Source organism: Schistocerca americana, chromosome 4 (assembly GCF_021461395.2).
Source record: "Schistocerca americana isolate TAMUIC-IGC-003095 chromosome 4, iqSchAmer2.1, whole genome shotgun sequence".
NCBI lineage: Eukaryota > Metazoa > Arthropoda > Insecta > Orthoptera > Acrididae > Schistocerca > Schistocerca americana.
In genome coordinates this window covers 313,972,600-313,992,554 of record NC_060122.1, presented here as the reverse complement: position 1 = coordinate 313,992,554, position 19,955 = coordinate 313,972,600, and the positions used below count along the sequence as shown (strand labels likewise).

General features: G+C 39.4%; 1 long non-coding RNA gene across 1 annotated transcript in view; it reads left to right on the top strand.

Annotated features, from left to right (window-relative positions):
* The first annotated feature begins 5,554 nt into the window (after positions 1-5,554).
* LOC124612579 overlaps positions 5,555-19,955 on the top strand; it is a 30,482-nt gene continuing 16,081 nt past the window's right edge. The window contains exons 1-2 of the long non-coding RNA XR_006979548.1: positions 5,555-5,629; positions 15,776-15,821. This is a non-coding gene — a long non-coding RNA (uncharacterized LOC124612579). The remainder of the gene's footprint in view (positions 5,630-15,775; positions 15,822-19,955) is intronic.

Below are 19,955 nucleotides of genomic sequence, written 5' to 3'. Positions count from 1 at the left end.
CTCAGTGGAATAATTAATCGTCTTAACTGCATAATTTGGAGGTAGAGCTTCCACACGATGTTATTCAGCATCAACGTGACTCTCCCAAAGTTAATGTCTGGTGCAGTTTGATGGAAGATCGTGTGATTGGTCCTTTCATTTTTGTATAAAAAACAATAAACAGGAATGTTTACTGTGACATGTTGACAGAGTACGTATTTTCCCAAATGGACGATATTGAGGTGGAAAATGGGCTTATGTTTTTCCAACAAGATGGCGCCCCACCTCATTACAGTAATCATGTGTGAGCGGCTCTTGACGCTCTCTTTCCAGGAAGGTGGATAGGCAGAGCTCTTGACGCACTCTTTCCAGGAAGGTGGATAGGCAGGGCTCTGGACGCTCTCTTTCCAGGAAGGTGGATAGGCAGGGCTCTGGACGCTCTCTTTCCAGGAAGGTGGATAGGCAGGGCTGGCCCGATACCTTGGCCACCATGAAGGTCAGGCCTAACCCCACTGGACTTTTTCTTTTGGGGCCACATAAAAAATGTTGTGTACAATGAAAAGATCAGAGACATCAGTCATCTATGGGAAAGAATTGTCATGGCAGTGGGGACAGTTACACCTGAGATGTGGTGAACATGTGGCGAGAAGTGGAATATTGTCTCAAGGTGTGCAGGGCAACAAATGGATCCCACGTTGATGTCTACTAACATTAAACAAAACTTGTAGGAATTCTCTGTCATGATATGTACACATTGATATAATTTTTCATTAATTTCGCCATTAAATTTATACTTAAAAGTAGGGAGTTCTTTTCCAAACACCCTGTATTAAGAACTTAATTCCTATGATAAGCTGAGAGAGCAGTTGCAGCAAGTAACAGAAACAATCCCACTTTCTAAGAAAGAGAGGATTGATGCAGGTGGTAAACCCGAGCGAGGTGACGCAGTGGCTAGCACTCTGGACTTGCATTTGGGAGGACAATGGTTCAATCGCACATCCGACCATCCTGATTTAGGTTTTACATGATTTCCCCAATTGCTCCAGGCAAATGCCGGGATGGTTCCTTTGAAAGGGCACGCCCGACTTCCTTCCCCATCCATCCCTAATCCGATAAGATCGATGACCTCACTGTCTGGTCTCGTCCCACAAACAATCCAACCACCAGGTGGTAAACTATTAAAAATCATGTTTGGCACAGGAGATAATGATGGTATTTCAAGTTTGAATAGAAAAATAGGTCAAGTGCAAGAAGTAGCAAGACACACAGAAACAATAGTGGATTGGCATAGAGTTCAAATTATGGGTATGGATTAAGAGTTATTAAATGTAGCTAAAACCATACGTAAAACATCAACTGAATCACAGCAAAATTTTGATGATACAATGATTACCATGAACGAGGATTTAGGTATAATACAAAATCATCTAAAAACATTAGACAGTGAAGTAAGGATAGCTAGGCTAATGAGAGAACTAACACACAGTTTATATGATGCTAGAGTAGAAATGGAAAGAATTCAAGAAGCTGTCCACCATGCTACGTGTAATCAATTAAACACTACACAGTTAACAGAAAAACGATTTTTGCAAGGATTACTGCACACAGAAAAGGAATTTCCCACAGGGCTGCTGCATGTTATTTCCCTAAAAGAGCAGCATTGCATTTTACTATCAAGTTACTATCAGTTAATAATTATTCCACACACACACACACACACACACACACACACACACACACACACACACATGCAAAACTCATCTAATAGCAGCCATCACAGGTACTATGGTAATTGCTACAGTACAACCAGCATTGTACTGCCCAGAAAGTCCCTTCAGTATTTTAGCACTTCAGAATATTTCTGCCTGCATCTCGTGGTCGTGCGGTAGCATTCTCACTTCCCACGCCCGGGTTCGATTCCCGGCGGGGTCAGGGATTTTCTCTGCCTCGTGATGGCTGGGTGTTGTGTGCTGTCCTTAGGTTAGTTAGGTTTAAGAAGTTCTAAGTTCTAGGGGACTGATGACCATAGATGTTAAGTCCCATAGTTCTCAGAGCTATTTGACCATAGATAGAATATTTCCTTACTAAATCATGTGCTAGATGCTACAGTACTACAGAACATAGATAAGTTAATTAATGCAGGAAATGGGCAATTTACAGTCGAACAAATTTTAAGACATGTTCAGGAATATCACTGGGGATGAAAGCAGTTCTAACACAATTACCATTAGTGTAACAGCCACTGGTATGATCACCATACTAGCAGTCATTTGTGCAGTTTCTCTTTTCCTAAGCTGTAAAATAACGCAAGCAGAGTTAAAAACCACACACAAGATCCCTCTGGAATGGGTTGTATCAGGAAAAAAAAAACAGAAATTGTCACATAGGTTAAGATGGCAAAGAATTCTGTAAGCAGAGCAAGATTTTTTTGTTCTTTCTAAAATTTGGAATGGATTTGTTTGCAAGAGAGGTATCTGTTGCATGCCAACATTGTTCAACACAGCAAACGGTTAAAATTTTCAAAGTCGCAGAGTGGAGGTATGTTACATTACAGTGGTGTCAACATGAGACTGGCATAAAAAATAACATTTCACAACCAAACCAAGAGTGGATCATGGGGAAACACAACACTAGCACTTCTGGCGAGCCAGACAGCAGACCTCAGCAGATTTGTAGTGGGCCAGAGCAGCTAGGCAGAATGAGAATATGTTCGTTACATGATGAAAGAAATACACTACTGGTCATTAAAATTGCTACACCAAGAAGAAATGCATATGATAAACGGGTATTCATTGCACATAGAACTGACATGTGATTACATTTTCAGGCAATTTGGGTGCCGTAATAACAGCCTTGATACAACTGGGCATTGAGTCAAACAGAGCTTGGATAGCGTGTACAGGTACAGCTGCCTATGCAGCTTCAACACGGTACCACAGTTCATCAATAGTAGTGACTGGCGTATTGTGACGAGACAGTTGCTCGGCCACTATTGACCAGAGATTTTCAATTGGTGAGAGATCTGGAGAATGTGCTGGCCAGGGCAGCATTTGAACATTTTCTGTATCCATAAAGGCCCGCACAGGACCTGCAACATGCGGTCATGCATTATCCTGCTGAAATGCAGGGTTTCCCAGGGATCGAATGAAGGGTATGAGCCACAGGTCGTAACACATCTGAAATGTAACGTATACTGTTCAAAGTGCCTTCAATGCGAACAAGAGGTGACCAAGACGTGTAACCAATGGCACCCCATACCATCGCACCGTGTGATACGCCAGTATGCTGATGAGGAATACATGCTTCCAATGTGCCTACACCGCGATGTCGCCCTACACGGATGTGACCAACTTGATGTTGTAAACAGAACCTGGATACATCCGAAAAAATGACGTTTTGCCATTCGTGCACCCAGGTTCGTCATTGAGTACGCCATTGCAGGCCCTCCTGTCTGTGATGCAGCATCAAGGGTAACCGCAGCTGTGGTCTCTGAGCTGATAGTCCATGCTTCTGCAAACGTCATCGAACTGTTCGTGCAGATGGTTGTTGTCTTGCAAACATTCCCATCTCTTGACTCAGGGATCGAGACGTGGCTGCACGATCTGTTACAGCCATGCAGATAAGATGCCTGTCATCTCGACTGCTAGTGATACAAGGCTGTTGGGATCCAGCACGGCATTCCGTATTACCCTCCTGAACCCACTGATTTGATATTCTGCTAACAGTCATTGGATCTTGACCAATGCGAGAAGCAATGTCGTGATATGATAAACCGCAATCACAATAGGCTACAATCCAACCTTTATCAAAATCGGAAACGTGATGGTACGCATTTCTCCTCCTTACACGAGGCATCACAACAACGTTTCATCAGGCAGCGCCGGTCAATTGCTGTTTGTGTATGAGAAACACACTTGCTTCCTCATGTCAGCACGTTGCGGATGTCGCCACCGGCGCCAACCTTGTGTGAATTCTCTGAAAAGCTAATCATTTGCATATCACAGCATCTTCGTCCTGTCGGTTTAATTTCGCGTCTGTAGCACGTCATCTTCGTGGTGTAGCAATTTTAATGGCCAGTAGTGTACAATTGCTAATGCAACAACGTGTGATAAGACCTATTCCAAGCCAGGGCTATGCTATCACAATCTCGTTAAGCAATAACAACAGAGTGGCAAATGCTGAACCTTTGTAATAGCAAGGCCTATTTGGTCATGACAAGTAACGTCAGGTATACATTTGCCACTACTTCGCTCCAAAAATACGCCAGCATTTTAGCTTGTAAGGTTGTCGGTCAGGCGGTTTGATAGCATACATAAAATTCACACTCAATTATTTTGGTTATAGGAAAGTGATGTCTGGCACAAGTCTTTTGTAGAACTCCTGCATGCTACTGAGCAATGACAGCCACTGCTGGTTGGGATGGCTACCTCACCATTATCACCAGTTGCAGAGTTCAACACCATAGTCTGCTGCTGTCACAGATGGGTTGACCCAGGGGTCTTCCCTATCATCCTTCCACAGGACACCAGCATGACCAGGGCATACCTGAACAGCAGGCCAAGATCATCGTACTATACGGCTTGTAATGGTTCTTTATTTACGTGACCATTACAGCACTCTAACCCCAGTTCTCGATACCAGTAATATCGTACTACTTTTCTGCGAAGTAACAGACGTATTTTTGTCACAATATTCAAATTTGGTTTTATTAATGTATAGGTACTCCGATGTATCGATATATTACAGTGATATGGTTCTTGTGTGTATTCATTTCTGTGAGACTGTCGTAATATTTGACTTACTTGTAACTGTTATGGCGCGAATGTGCACAGAGCAGTCTTTGTTTCAGTTTGCAGAAGTTAAGTTGTTACTTCGCTTTATTAAAGAACAGTCAAGTCTTGTGTTTGGTTAAAGCGGAAATTAAATATATGAAGATTGATACAAAACTGTTTTCTTGATGATGTGGTAATTAAGAAGAACTATATGTGAATTTACAAGAAGTTTAATAAAAATGTGGATTGTGAACACCAAGTCAAAAATTATTTCTGGAATCACTGTAGAATCAACAAGATGAGCCATAACAAGTTCGATGAAATCTACGTGGGAACCCATTCAAGATAAGTGCCAAAATTAATGACTTTTTTTACAGTGACTTCATTATTTCCATTCTGATGATACCATCCACAGTCAATAACTTTGTTGTAGCCCAATAAAGTGAACATATGCTGCATGAGCAACATTATTAATCTGATTTCTAACCTACCTTGCAAGTGGTGGTTGTTAGAAGCTACATGTCAACTGTCATCATTGTTCAACAGATGGCGAAGAACAGTGGTGAGTGGAAAGAGAGAGAGCATTCCCAATGAGGAGTTGGTATTTCAAAAACACGCGTCACCGTCACTCATTGCTGCAGCATCGTGGTACAGCCAGTGCAGGAGCCACTGCAAGTGGGAATTTTCCAGAACAGCAGCTGGCCAGGAAAGGCAAGTGTGACGTCAGCTACATTGAGTTGGCTGAAGGCCACTTACGACACGTATCCTTGCCAGGCATCAATAGCCATTGTCAGTGGCAAGTGAAGACACTGATTGTCCCAAGATGGTTGGCGAATTTTTATTCCATTTCTTGCAAGTTGTCATGGCTGATGGTGGTGGTAAGCGACAAATTCTACACAAGCAAGTGAGAGATATAATTTGCAGGATAAAAGCTTACATTAACCGTAAAGCATGTGTATGCACATACTGCAACTGTCGCTTGGAACCTTCAGCAATGCACTACCCGTCCATTCCTTGACCTGCAAAAACCGCCATCTTTCATGGATCTAACTTAATTATGACACACTTTGACTACAGATGTTGCTCTTGGGTGCATTTGTGCACCTCTCAAGGCAGCCTTGTGGGGATCTTTGGGGGCAGAGTTATGTGTTGCCACCATGGCAAGGTCCTAGTGAAGGTGGCTTTCCTTTTCCTTCTTCTGACCTGTTATGAAGTTTCAAATGTCTCTCTGCGCCGCATTTGTTACTCTAATGAGTGTTGGTGGAATCTGGTGTCTTGATAGTGTTATTATGGATGAAGGGAAAGGAGAGAGTGATGAAACCTGGTGCCGGCAAATAGCTTACTCCTCTTGAATGGCATGACGCTGATCACCAAGCTTTAATGTACTCTTCCTATGGGCTGATCACCATCAACAGTGATACATGCCCTCACTACATGAGGCGCTGCGAAGAGCATTGGAATTTAGCCCAGGACATTGGCAGAAAATCTGTTGGTCAGTAATTGAAAGCCACCACATCTCCTTCCCTTCACAGCCAAACACTAATGAGCAAAACATGTGACACCAGCCGGATTCTAGTCAGCTACCTCCTAGTCAAGAATCACTAGACGGGCGTCCTTTAGCAGTCTCGCCCGCGAAGGCAGATCACTTAAGATGATATTTAAAATAAATGTTTCCAGCTAAGATGACCCCTATCCAAGTTCTTCCATACAGAAAGGCGTTGGAAAGATTCCAAACAATGATACAGAGCAAGATGAAAGCACAATGGAAACTAGATCACGCAAAAATCCATGACAGGGAGTAATTTATTTCTGAACATTTTCAATTGTGCTAACGTCAATTTCAGTATGCTAGTAGTTATATTTATTTTATATTCTGTGAAGCCAAGGACAAATGGATTATCTGAGATAGCTTTTCTGAGGGCACTGTCGACTGTTAAACAACTGAAAATCAGCAGTATGAGCTCGACCCGAATGGCGTAGCTCCTTTTTCGGACAGCTAATCAAAATTTTCTAGTTATATTATCAAATACTCTTTCATTACCCAGAAAAGCAAATCAAAACACGTATCATCATGAGGTTTGTAAACATCAACAGATTTATTTCTCAATATAGACATTCGTAGATGTCTTTGTTTACATCAGTCATTTCTGTATCATAACGGTGCCTTTTATTTATTATAGGAAAGTTTTCTATTAGTAGCAGATCTGTTCAGTAGTAAAAAAAGTCACCTTGGGTGAACGCGAAATACATGTCTACATGTCGGTAGCTAAACAATACAAGTGTCAGCACATATCTGCTAAACAATAGCTCCCCTTGCTACGATATACAGGGTGGTCAGTAACAGTATGAAGAGTTTGGTGTCGCAAGGTACGATATCTTGAGAAATAACAGTTAAGAAAAAAAATTGATACGTCACGCCATATCCGAATTGATTAGCATTGAACTTAGGCAATCAGATGGTCGCACTCGCAAATTCAAGCGACCCGTCAGATACAATTAGTGTCAGCTGTTCTCATATCGTTGATGATAGCGCACGAGACTGCACAGCCTTTGATTCTTACTACCATCTCTCGCCAGTTTTTGTATCGGTCTCTTGTTCGATTTTAGGAAACCAAAGAACATCACCGTCCCTGGCGGGCCGCTTGAATCTGCACGCGAAACGGCGTGATTAGCTAACTTCAATGCTAATTAACTCGGGAATGACGCGACGTATCGAATTTTTTCTTAACAAATATTCCTCAGCGCTAGTTACCCTGTAACGCCCTTAACAAGCTTCTCAGGTTGTTTCTGACCACCGTGTAAAATCCCTCAGTTCTCATTTGCTTTCCTTTAGTGCACGTTGGAATGATAAACAGACAGAAAAGTGCTATGTATTTGCAGCGAATGCCAAAGTAAATGCAGGTACGAGGAGTCTTTTGATCAATGACGTAATGTTAATGGCTTCTGTGATGTCACTTCTTGGTGCATATTTCGAATTGGATTTCCTTATAGCATTATTCTGTTAGGTTTAGATAAAGATGATTTTTTTTTAATCTCGGCTGTGTAAGCTCTGTATTAGCGGGAGTTCCAACAACTATTAATCCTTTAAACTGCGAAATATGGAGGCCAGATTTCTAAAATACTTTTCAACAGAACGCACACTTTTCTTTGGTGATTTCTGTTTGGTTTTTAGTCTTGGTGAAGCAGGAAATTTCTTGTTTAAATAGCTTCATATTTAGGCATGATTTATTGCACGCAACGCTATGTGGAAACTCTATCTGCTATTGGTAAGTACTGCGGAGTATGCTGTTTCTGTAATTCTTATTTCCATAATAGTGTTTGTGTGTAATGTCATACCCAACCTGATTGTTGGGAATATGATAACGGACTACGCGATTTGTGTGACATGTAGCTGAACTTCGGTGTGTGCAATCTCCACTTGACCTACATGGCTAAAGTGTATTTTTCGATACTAGCTTCGACTTCTTTATATTTGTTTTTTTTTTTTCATTTTAGTTTCGCACTGTGTATAATGCCCCCCTCCATTACAGTGGTAAGCCATGTTTTACGATCTGATTTAACCGCCAAGCGAACGACGTTATTTACGTCATCTGTCGTATATTCCGTGTCAGTAGTCAAAGCCGACGGGCAGTATATTATAAGTCAAATAATCGTAAATGACAACGTATCATGCGCGCATTCATTAAAGAAAATTATCTTAAAGCAAGGACTTGTTTGTCCAATCTGATAATCGTATATTGAATACTTCTGGACAAAACGTAAATATTCTACGTTTAGAGGCGACATCGTGGAAAACTCTGCAGGGAAAAACGATCTCGTTTCTGGCAACATACTGTAGCATACATCGAGGTCTAGATTCGCTGTTGCCAGCATTTGTTCCGCATATAAGATACAGTCATCTGAAACCTTTCGGAATTAAAACGTGTAGATGGCAGAAAGTAATAGCGGCTATTGTTACTTTTCATTGTTGCATTCAGTTATCCTTTTCTCTTTTAATTTCAGGTTGAAAACTGCTACCACAAACTTAAATGTATCCAACACTTCGTGTAAACTGATGCTACATAGATAATCGTAGTTGTAGATACGTATTCAAAAGCTTTTTTCTAGGCCTGTATTGCCGACCCCGGACAAAGACTTCGAAAATCCCGGGTAGTTGAGCCAAATCGAATTATTTTCCGGGGCACATACAGTCTGTTGACGATAAGTTGGCCGATACAAAGAAAACTAAGAGTTAAAAAATCTTAACGAATATCAATGACATACAAGTAATTTTTTAAAAGACATCATGGTCGCCGTTTACTGTAAAAATTATTTATTTGCACTAATGCAGTTTCGGCTTTATGACCATTATCAACTAATTAGAAATTTAAAAAGACATGTTCCCAATGACTATGTGAGATCAGCATATTTTGCCTTCTTCCAAAGCATCATCTCTTATGGCATTTTACTGTGGGGTAGTAGCTGTCATGTAAATGACATTTTACTTTTACAGAAGAAAGTAATAAGAATAATAACGGATTCTGATAAAACAGAACATTGTAAACCTCTGTTTATTAAATTGCATTAGTAAACTTATTCATCTACAATGTTTTAATGTACATTAGAAACGATGTGTCTAATTTTGTGTTGAGAAGTGATATTCATAGCCATAATACTAGGAACAGAACATCTGTAGACGTACCATATCATAGATTATCAAAATCGCATAACTCTTACCTAGTTCTTGGACTAAGGATGTTTAATAGACTAAGTGCTGACTTTAAAGAACTGCCTGTAAATATCTTTAAAGCTAAATTATACAAGCTACTAGTGAACAATCCGTTTTACACCATTGATGAATTCTTTGAAGATGAAAATACTGTATTCTAACGTGTACCTATTTTATGTCAACCAATTTACATCGATATAGTAGTTTATGTAGAAATATATGCTCTTGACTTTGTCTATTGCTGTAATCAGCTGAACGACAATAAAATAATAATAATTATTATTATTATAGCCTTAATGCCGAAATTGCGATAGTGAAAACAAATAACTCTTACAGTCAATGGCGACTATAATGTCTTTAAACAAAGTACATGACTGGGAACCGCATCCACGAGAAGTTAAACTTGTTAAGTCAGTGTACTGCAGTTTCGCGATATTTTACGACACGGACTTGTGGAGAGAAACATTCACTTGCGCGCTTGGCTTGTTTGTGCATGTGCACATGTCTGGCGGGCAGCGCAAACGATCATTGATTGTCGGCGGTTTCTCATTGTTCTCAACAAATAAGTATGGAAAATATGTGTTAGGAGTGTGTGTCAGCGCCGCTGGTTTTTTTTAATCCTCCGGCAAGCGCGCCTACTGTTGTCACACGAGCAGGCGCGCGTTGTAAAATTTAATAGGATTATTCGCAGACTTGTAAATGTGGCTTACAAGTTGTGTGAGATCTCTGTTTGTGTGAAGACTTCCAGTGTCAAACTGCATGTATATTTAAAGTAATGTCGAGACAAGAACAGTAGGCAGACACTCTTCAATTTCAAGGAACAGATGAAAAAACAGTGCTTTACAAGAGACCTTAATTCAATACTTCAGTGTGGCATTTCCAAAAACCAAGAGGAAAAGAAAGATTCTCCAGAACAAGCAGTGGATCTTGAAGGAAATAATAGATTTGAAGCCTACTGGCACCTTACGAATAACAAAACAGTGAGAAAGTACTGAAGCCTACAAACTGCACCAGAAGTACAGATAGTTGATAGTACAAGAAAAAGCCAAATGAATTATGAGAGCATTTCAAAATCAACAAATAAAATGAAAACAGCCTTGGATATAATTAACTCTGAGAGGGGCAACAAAAAGTACCCACAGAAAACGAATTAAGTAGAAAATATGAAAATGAGTAACAAAATCATTGCAGATAAAACAAAATTGCCAACATCCTGAATAATAAGTACGTAGATACAGTACAAAACCTAAAGCATGAATATGATAACCAAGAAGTCACCAGACCACAGTGACAGATAAACAGAGCCACTCACTGTTCCTGAAACCAGTATTTAAAGTGGAAATCACAAAGTTTATAAAAAGTACAAATAATTAGTACCATTACTGCTCATTCCAAGGAGGAGTATTTCCTGATCGACTTATATTAATTAATATAGTGACTGAAAACAAAAATGGAAAGGATGATGACCCACACAATTACAGAGCAGAATCATTAGTATCAGCCTTCTCTAAAATATCAGAAATGCTCAAGCTCTACAGACTAACTGCTTACCTGGAAAAGCATAATACAGCAACTCCAGCACAGCAATACTAGAAATGGATAAAAAAGAGACAGCAATTGAATCATCAACAGAATTTATTGTACAGGCCTTGGATAACAGAATGGTAGTGCCTAGAGGTGTTTGATACAATTAATTGTGCAGTCCCAGTAAAGAGGGTACTGTATTTTTTGACAAGCAGCAGACTGGATGACACACTATATCAATAACAACTAATACAGATCAGGAGTTAGAAGCATTAACTATGGTGTACCTCAAGACTCTGTAGTGGGACCTATCTTCTTCAAATTATTTTTAAATAATGTACAAACATATGAAAATGAAAATTACATACTTTGTGTGGATGATACCACTGTGCTAAGTTTTTCCAACAATTTTGAAGCATGAGAAAAACATAGCAGTCAATATCACAGTATAATGGCTCATGGAAAATGAGTTAATTCTTAATCTAAAAAGACTATGTTCATGGTTTTCAACAATAAACAAAAAAAATATCACATGGATGTTTATCAGGTGAAAAAGACATGGAAGAAGTAACTTGTTTAAGTTTTTAGGTATAGCAGCAGTAGACAGTGAGCTAAATTGAAAGCAGCAGATAAATACTGTTTCCAGTAAGCTAAGCACAGTGATATTTGTAATGAAATACTTGGCACATTAAGACCTCTTCTGCATATCTATCTTGAAGTTTTTGAACGATATATGTAATATAGAATCACAGTGTGAGGGAACTTGCCCATTACAGGAATTAAAGCAATTTGAATTATATTGAAAAAGAAGCAAAAAGAATCTTGTTGATTTTGTTTCAAAGATCTTCATATTTTGACACTCCATAACTGTACTTATTCAGTACCATTGTGACTGCACCATGACATCCCATAAAACTGGAGGCCAATGAGACTATTCATCCTCACAACACAAGGAACAGAGAACAATTAAGGTGCATTTCATTATGATTTTCAAAAAAGGACATAAATATTCTAGTATCAAGTTACTAAAAGCAATGCCAAGAGACTTACAAAACCTCAGAATTGAGAAGCTGTTCCCTGAAACCCTAAAAAAGTTTCTAATAGAAGAAGAATTCTGTAGTGTGGCCAAGTACATGAGCATACAGTGAGCACAAGTTCATCCTGCAAGTGATAAACTTTATGTTCCACATTAAGAGAAACTAGAATTAGAAATTAGTGTTAGAAAGTAAGATAGATAAAGACTACTCTTTATGATGGAGACTATTTTTTAAATGTGTGCTGTGACTATTTTCATACAGAATCCATCACTGCCTACGTTCACTCCATATGTAAGACACAGCCATCTGAAACTGTTGGGGATGGGCATGAAGGTGGTGCTAGGAAAGTAGCAGGTTGGATTTTTGTGTTTGGTTGTTGCATTTGTCTATCAATTTGTTTTTGCATTTTAATGCTCAGTGTCTAACTGCCATCATTAAATTAAAAACATTTTGAACCTCATGTAAACAGTTGGTGTGTTGGTAACTGGTGTTGTTGATACCAAATATGATTTCCTCATTTTGTCTCTTTTAAGGCCCCACATACACTAGCAAAACATCACTAAGATTTGTCACTAAGTCACACATCATCTTGTAATTCTCATGCTACCTTATGAATTGCAGACAATGTATCACTGGTGTCCAGCAATGGGGCTGACTGATTTTGAGTTGTTTATCTAGTTATTAAGCATGATTTGTGGTATTGCTTCTTTCCCTGTGGGCACACTGAAAATGGAAATATAAAAGCATTGATACTGGTATTCTTAGATGTCTTAGTCATCAGCATTTTTAAGCTTTTTCTGCAGGAGCAGACATTCATGGGAAGTTAATAGTACTGGCGATAGTCGACATATGCTGGGCTCCACTGCTACCTTAGCACTTTATCAAATTTTTTAACTTCTAAACAGAATGATCTATGCTCAAATCCCTTACCACTTCTCTCTCACACAGTTTAAAAAAGAGTTGTGGGAACCAGCAGCACTGCTGATATACTGTGATTGCAAGGCTGTTGTGTAAATACTTTGTACTGCAAGATGAAAAAGCATGTGAGAGCTAAAAGATATATTTACAAAATACAAACTGCTCAGATGTGTACAATACATCTGACATTAATGAAAAATATAATGTAGCCATTAACATTGTGATAGGATACTTTTAAAACTGTTGCCAAATAAATTAATCTGTGTAAGTAGAATAATGTTCCTAAACTGTGGGCTCCAAGTAGAATCACAATATTATGCAAAGTATGCATCAAGAGACATAAGCTGATTTTAACATAGCATACAAACAAGACAAGAAAAATAGATAAGAAAACTGAGGAATTTCTTTAAAAGTAAAAAGTATTTTTAGGCAAGTTCCAGGAAATTTAGCTCTGATCACTTCCTTAATGGATGGTCTACAATTCTGATAAAAGCAGTCTAAAACAAATTTTTTAAATTATTTCAGCTTCCTTCCCCACTTATTAGACAACATATGTAGATCGACTGCCACTGCTGCAAACCATAGCAGTTTATTTTTCATAGCGGAACTTTATGACAACGTGGCATGTACAAAACTGCTGAAATTTATTTTTCATAGCAGAACTTTGTGACAATGTGGCATGTACAAAACTGCTGACTGAAACTAACTGGTAAATCAATTGTGTTTGGTGAGGTTGAAGAATGGCACTGATTACACAAGAAATTAGCTACCAAGTATGTCAGTGATGTATCTTTCCTCATTGTACCCAGCATAATGCTGGGGGAGTGGAGTTCAAATCCAAATTTAGGTGTCATGTGGTTTCCCTAAATCAGAATGGTTCCTTTTCAGAGGACATGGCAGATTTACTTCCTTCTCTTAGTTTGCACTCCATTTCTCATGATCAACAAACCATAAAACTCTAACCTTATTCTTACATAACATTGTAATTTAATTTTTCAACACTCGAGGGCAGGGAAATTCAGAAGGAATGATAAATATTTCAGGAAGCGGTAGTAGAGCAAACTGTAGTTAAGAAGTTGTACAAACAGGTGTCAAAATTTTAATGTGTGCAGAAGTACAACTGTGAAAAAAAGCCTGCCTGATTATGAGCATACAAAAACAAATCAGGCACTGTTTTTGTGGTCTTAATTATTCCTTTCTCCCAAATAAATATCTTCATAAGAGACACCGTATGTGATTGCTCTACCCAATTTGTGTTGCCAAGGAAGTACTGGATGCACAGTTTCATACAGACCACACTCTTCCAATAAAAATGGCAATTTGTTTCGTAAGAAGTCTAAGTATGCCATTTTTCTCTTCAGTTTGTATAAATTTTTGACACATATCCAACCTGAGTTATGAGTGTTGATGATGTCACTATTCTTTGGTGCTTGTTTATTAATGAACAATATGAATGGATTTAGGTGTAGGCTTCCAGAGCTGTTGTCACTGTCACTGTCACTAAAATTCTTCTGGGCTGTTGACCACATTGTCAGTATATAAAATTGTCCAATATTTCAACACTTGCAACAGTGGACAAAATGTCAGACAATTTTATATATTGACAATGTGGTCAACAGCTCAGATGAATTTTATTGACAGTATGAATGAAATTGATTGACGTTTAGCAATTACATAATGACAAATTCCCAACCATTTACTTACTTTCTTCATGCAAATGTGGTGCACCCACTGATGATTGCTCTACAAGCCATGTGATTTGAAGTTCACTTCAGTAATAAGGGACACCAGTGCCTCCTGTAATTTCTCATGTGCTCATCACAAGACTGTGTTCTTCTGAATGATGAAATGGCTTCTAGTTCAACATTTGCTTCAGACAAACTTTTGTAAGAAGTGAGCATCTAACAAAATACACAGAAAATATGAGTAAGGACATTAGATCCCCGTACTTTCTGATTTGAAACTGTCTGTGGCATTCTGCAGAAGTAAGAATACCATTTTCATTACATTTCTGTAAACAAATATGATGACAACATATTTAGCATATGTGAAAATTTGTTGAACTGTAGTTTCAATAGTTTCAGACACTGAATGTCTTTTTTAGGCAAGTCCATTGAGAGACAGAACTGTCCAGTCATAACTAGTGCCCTGGTTCTGTATATAGTTTTAATGTGTTTCAGATTTTCCACTCCATTTAGTCAGCTGTGGCAGACAAAATGCAAATTTTTAACAAGAAGATAATAAAATGTGATATTTCAGGAACATGTTGTACACTTTTATGCAGCTGTCTTCTTGGGTATTGCAACTTTTCCAATGTTACCTTAGTAACCTATGCAAAGATATGAATGCATGGTACAATTTTGCCAAATTTGCTGATGATCAGCATATTTTCCAACAGCTTTGATATGTGTTAGCATATATTAATTAAAAATAAAGCAAGAATACAAAATTGTATAAAGCAATTGACAGAAGTATAAACAATTATGATATTATTGCTTTTAATGTCAGGGAAGTACATTCTCTGAAAGCTTAATGACAATTTCTTGTTTACATTCCTGTTGGCCCTCAACTCAGCAATATGGTGAATAGTGGTGAATAGATAACTTTACTACTGATATTATTTAGATTTCACCAAAAATGTTCAAGCACTATATTGGTATTGGAACATCACAACACTTTCACTAGGTCTGCTGAGATCAAATGGTGAAACTGTGAGGGTGAATGTGATTGGTGTATAGTGTTGAAGCTGTATTGTACTTCAAACTGTAAGACTATCAACAAACAATTTACCATTCAACATAGGTCTTACTGAAAATATTGTTGTGTGTTTGTTGCAGTTGTTGTTCACCTTGTTGTGGGCCATGCTGCCCCTGCCCATTTGTGGTAAGTTGTGCCCACTACCTGACTATTTTGTTTAATTACAATGAATAAATCTGTGAAAAATGTTTGATTCTATTGGATATAGGTGTTTATTCCACCATGTTAATATACTGCATTAACACACAGGAAGTAGTTATTTAGTGGAAAGATTGTAATTTTTCAAAATGAACTGTGAAACACAGGAAGATTTTGAACACTCGATCATAACATCCACAATCAAAGACCTACACTAAGGATTTTGTTCATAATGGAATTCAATCCATTTATTGAGATCAATGTGTTTTTGTCTTGAGAGAACCACACATGGTACAAAAATATCTAGGCAGACAGTACACAACATATACACTCATGCTCGTAAATTAAGGATAATTGCAGAATGTGGTGCCACACAATGTGGCACTACACAGAACTGGGCATAGGCACATAGGGAACACACACGACACAGATCTGTAAGTCCACAGGATTGGTGATAAGCTGAGAAAACCATCCTGAAACACGTGCTACAAAACGCCACTGTTTCCTGCGCATGTGCACCGACATCAATATGGGATATGATCACCATGCACACGTACACAGGCCCCACAATGGGTTGGCCTACTCTGGATCAGGTGGTCGAGCAGCTGCTGGGGTATAGCCTCCCATTCTTGCACCAGTGCCTGTCGGAGCTCCTGAAGTGTTGTAGGGGTTTGAAGACATGCAGTAATACATCGGCTGAGAGCATCCCAGACATGCTCGATGGGGTTAAGGTCTGGAGAAAAGGCAGGCCACTCCATTCACCCGGTATCTTCTATTTCGAGGTACTCCTCCATGATGGCAGCTCGGTGGGGCCGTGCCTTATCATTCATCATGAGGGACCCACTGTACCCCTGAAAAGGCGGACTGGTGCAAAATGATGTCCCGATACACCTGATCTGTTACAGTTCCTCTGTCAAAGACATGTAGGGGTGTACGTGCACCAATCATAATCCCACCCCACACCATCAAACCATGACCTCCATACAGGTCCCTTTCAAGGACATTAAGGGGTTGGTATGTGCTTCCTGGTTCACACCAGATGAAAACCCTGCAAGAATCACTGTTCAGACTACACCTGGACTTGTTTGTGAACATAACCTGGGACCACTGTTCCAATGACCATGTACTGTGTTCTTGACACCAGGCTTTACGGGCTCTCTGTGACCAGTGGTTAGTGGAATGCACCTTGCAGGTCTCCAGATGAATAAACCATGTCTGTTCAGTTGTATGTAGATTGTGTGTCTGGAGACAACTGTTCCAGTGGCTGTGGTGAGGTCCTGAGCGAGGCTACCTGCAGTAATCTGTTGCTGTCTGTGAGCACTGATAGTGAGATATCGGTCTTCTTGTAGTGTTGTACACTGTGGACATCCCGTACTGTAGTGCCTGAACACATTTCCTTTCTGCTGGAGCTGTTGTCCTAGTTTTGAGATCACTCTTTGTGGCACACTGAGGGCCCATGCTACAACCTTCTATGTTTGACCGGCCTCCAGTTGCCCTAGTATTCTCCCCCTCATAACCTCATCAATATGTGTCCTTTGAGCCATTTCAACACACAGTCATCATTAGCACGTCTGAAAACGTCTGCACACTTACTCGCTGCACAATACCCTGACATGCACCAATACACCTCTGCGTATGTGGACTGCAGGCCAAATGCACTACACGGTCATCATGTATCAGCATTATCCTTAATTTATGAGCATGAGAGTATGAAGTATAGAAAACATGTACACAGTATTTGGAAAGTTAATTAGTGAAAACAATAGAATAAATAGACATTTATACTTCAGATGAAAGGAGACCACTCACCAAAAAGCAGAAGCATTGAGTTGTTGATAGGCAAAACCACACAGAAAAGAACTGTTGCTAGCTTTCAGAGTAACGCTTTTTTGAGCTAGAGTAAAACACACACACACACACACACACACACACACACACACACACACACACACACACAAGCAAATAAACAAGTGCGCTCATGTGCCTATGAAACTATTTGGTGTCAGCTGGTCGAACTGTTGAACTGTTCATCCATCTGGAACCATGTAGTGGCATAGGCATGCACATTCATCCAAACTTTGCGTGTGTGTGTGTTTCTTACTCTAGCTCAAAAAAAGAGAAAGCTAAAAAGGTTTTTTAATTTTGCTTGCGCCTATCAGTGACTGAATCCTTCTGTTCTTCAGTGATTAGTCTCCTTTAGTCCAAAAGTATTTACATTCCACTAGAACTTTCCTACAAGAAGGATAAAATTTGATTTTCTCATAGGATATAGTTTTAAGCTATTGACTTAATATACAGGTGACTTGCCAAAACAGAAATTGGTTAACAGGTTTTCATAAACAATCATTAATATAATATACTGTACTGGATACATAATTAATACAAAACTGATCATTTTTTTAGATAACAAACATTAATCCTAAGTAATTGTTTTGCCCTGCTCAAATTTTCAGATCTCCTTCATGATATCTTCAATTGAATAGTAATATTCCTGCAACAGTTTGTCATATAAGGTTTTTAATAATTAATTTTGAGCAATTCTTTTCCTTTTACTTTGTTATAAATTTTCTCACACATTTACTGACGAGTTTGGGCATAAAGTCTTAAATGATAGGTGGGAGCATATAATTATTTTGATTCCTGGTATGTAGCAATCATGTAGAAATTGAATCGCTACAAATACATCAGGCTTCCTATGTACAAAGATTATCAGTTCATCAATGTATAATGAGGGAACACTTAATATACTTAGATTTTTTATGACTGGGTGACATGACATTTCTTTGCTTTATATTATGTATATTTCTAATCACAGTTTTTTGAAGTTTTGGTATTTGAAACATCTGGTTCAAGTTACACCAAAATATAATTCTGTACTTTCTGTACAAGACCATCCATATGATAGTTTGTAGGGGTGGGGAAGTATGGAGTACTTTTAATAATTTGGAAGATGAATGGTGACTCTTAAGTACACATAAAATGGTTCCAGTACTAACTCTGTTATAAACCTGCATAATCCTGACTTCTAAATCATTTTCTTGAGAGAGTGGGGGGGGGGGGGGGGGGGACACCTGACTGCACTCTATTTTTTCCTTTCCCTGAGAGCAAGGGGGGGCACAGCCCCCCCCCCTTGCCCCCACATGTGGGCATCCTTGTATGCAAGCACAACTCTCTCTCACACACACACACACACACACACACACACACACATGACCACTGTCTCTGGCCACTGAGTGTAATGGGAGACCCAACTTTTGGGTGGTGGGGGTAAGGAGGGGCTGCAGGGTAAGTGGCTGACACACGTTCCATACCAAGAAGTCCCTTCTATACAGTCAAGCCACTCTTGGCCATTAGCCTATTACCTGTAACCTACCTTCCTGTATAAAAGATACCAACCATTTCCTCTATCAACTCTCCGCAGTTCCTGTTCTTTTGTCACAGAGTACATTGCTCCTCACTATCAATGCCACTGTTGCCTTTCCCAGCGCACAACTAACTCCAGACCTACAACTTCCTTCCTAGTCACCATGACCAACTATATCCTCACCCACAATTACTTTACCTTTGAAGACATCACCTACAAACAAATCTGTGGTAAGGCAATGGGCACAAGCATAGCAGTGTCCTATGACAACCTGCTCATGAGTCATTTAGAGGAATCCTTCCTAACAACTCAGAATCACAAACCTCTCCCCACACTCAGATTCATTGGCTACATCTTCATGGTCTGGATTGAGGGTGAGGACACATTATCCACATTCCTTCAGAACCTTGACACTTTCTCCCCCATTCACTTCACCTACTCCTCCTCCATCCAACAAGCCACCTTCTTGATGTTGCTCTCTACCTCAAAGATGGCTACGTATCAGACCTACCAACCACCAGCAATACCTCCACTTTGACATCTCGCATCCATTCCATACCAAGAAGTCCCTTCCATACAGTGTAGCCACATGTGGCCATCACATCTCTAGTAATGAGCAGTCCCTCTTCAAATACACCAAGGGTCTTAGAGACCTTCACAGACTGAAAATACCCTCCTATGCCTTGTCTCTCCAGTCACCTACCACCTCTAACATTCCCACTGTCTGGCCACAAATGAGCACTGCACTTCAGACTCAG